The sequence below is a fragment of the Papaver somniferum genome, chromosome 6 (genome assembly GCF_003573695.1).
Source record: "Papaver somniferum cultivar HN1 chromosome 6, ASM357369v1, whole genome shotgun sequence".
NCBI lineage: Eukaryota > Viridiplantae > Streptophyta > Magnoliopsida > Ranunculales > Papaveraceae > Papaver > Papaver somniferum.
In genome coordinates this window covers 2,217,130-2,219,093 of record NC_039363.1, presented here as the reverse complement: position 1 = coordinate 2,219,093, position 1,964 = coordinate 2,217,130, and positions in this window count along the sequence as shown.

The window sequence follows — 1,964 nt, the reverse complement described above, 5'->3', positions numbered from 1 at the left end:
ACAAAACAGAAAATAAAATTTGGTTTTTTAAATGGGAGCAAGCCCACTGTTTGTCCTCTAATGGAAGGAAGGCTGCGGCCCACAATCGGTTACAAGCTCAGCTGGGTTTAAAAACCCAGAATACAAGATATAAGTCCAAATTAAACAAGCCCACACAAAATAAATACAAGCCCACAAATTAAACAAACAAGCCCAAAAATAATTAATTACAAACCCAAAATAGAAAAATAAAAAGCCAAAAAAATTGGGTTAATTATTACTAGCCCACAATTAAAGAAATTTGGAAGCCCACAGGTTGGGTTCTCTCAATGAATGGGTTTAGGCTTACCTTTTTAGCACAGCCCAGCTGCTCTGATATTGTTGCAAAAACCCAGTTGGGTTTTGGTTCTTTTCCTTGGTGGCGTCCCAGCAGAGGAAAAACAGGTTCAGAACAGCAGGTCCAACAGCAATTGAAGTGAAGCAGATGCAGATGCAAATGCTATGCAGTGAAATGCAAAATAGCTAAGAAAAACACAGATAAAACACAGCACCAATCCCCGGCAGCGGCGCCAAAAACTTGATAGGCTTTGAAAAGGTCCTAAAAATTATCCCCGGCCAAAAACTTGGTGGACCCGGAGATATGTATAAAATTAAGCGCAGAAAAACGGGGGCCTACAGTAATACCGCAAGTGCACGGTCGTCAGTTGTAGCTCGTGCAAGTACGGGTCGATCCACAGAGATCGGGTGTGTTTTGGAGTGTTTCTAGCTAATTGGGTTCCTAAATTGCTATTGGGCTATGAAGCCTTTTTGCTTAAATTGGGCTTTGAGTACTAATGGGTTTGTTCACAATAAAATGAACTGAGCTTGGGCTCAGTTGGTCTTTGAAGTGTAATTGGGCTTTGGCCTTACAGTGAGTTCAGGCTTGGGTCTTAAACAACTGGGTTTTGGTTAATCCCACAGTTGACTGAATTGGGCTTCAGTTTGAAGTGAGCTTTGGGCTTGAGTGCACAACAGTGAACTGAATTGGGCTCAGCTGGCTTTGGAAGTGAACTGAGCTTTGGGCTCAGTTGGTTGGGCCTTTAGCCTTTGGTTTCACTGAATTGGACTTGGGCTCAGGAGTGAAGTGAGCTTTGGAGCAGCAGCAGCAGGCAGGAAAAGGAAGGCAGCAGCACAAGTGCTGCACAGCAGGTAGTAGCAGCAGCAGGAGCAAGAGCTGCACAGCAAGGCCAAGAAAAAGAAGTAGCAATGCAGCAGTGGTAGCAGGGTAGCTGCAAGGGAAGTGAAGGCAGTGCAGTACTGCAGGGCAGTGGAAGGGGAGCAGCACAACAACAGCAACAGGGTTGCTGCAGCAGCAGCACAAGGCAAAGAATAAGGAAACAGAGAAGCAACAGACAAGGCAGTGAAGCAAAAACTAAACAGATTAAAAACTAAACAGCAACAAAAAGATGACAATACAAACCAAGGCCTAAGGCCAAGGGCAGGGATGTGGTGAAGCTAACGCAAGGCTAAGGCAAAGCTAAGGTATTCATATAGAATGGGAAGAAAACTAGCTTGCTATGAGCACTAGTTTCTCCCAATGCTCAATCAACAGTGCAACCTAAGCATACACAAGGAATGGCAAGATAATCAGCTTTCTATGAGCACTGATTTCTTCCATTACACAATTAAATCAAAGCTTCAAGGGCTTCTAGCCTAGCATTAACAGGAACATAACATTACATGACAGTGAATCAAACATTAACAGTGAGCATTTAAACTAACATGACAAATTAACAGTGAACTAACATGACAACAACAGTGAACAACATGGTGAACTAATAGTGAGCATTCATATAAACAGAGAATTAAAACCAAGAACAAGAACAAGTGCAATTAAAATTAACAGTGCAGTTAACAGGAACAATTAAAATTAACAGGAACATCACACATTAAAAATTAACAGTGCAATTAAAATTAGAATTAACCTAACCCAAATTGGGTGGAAA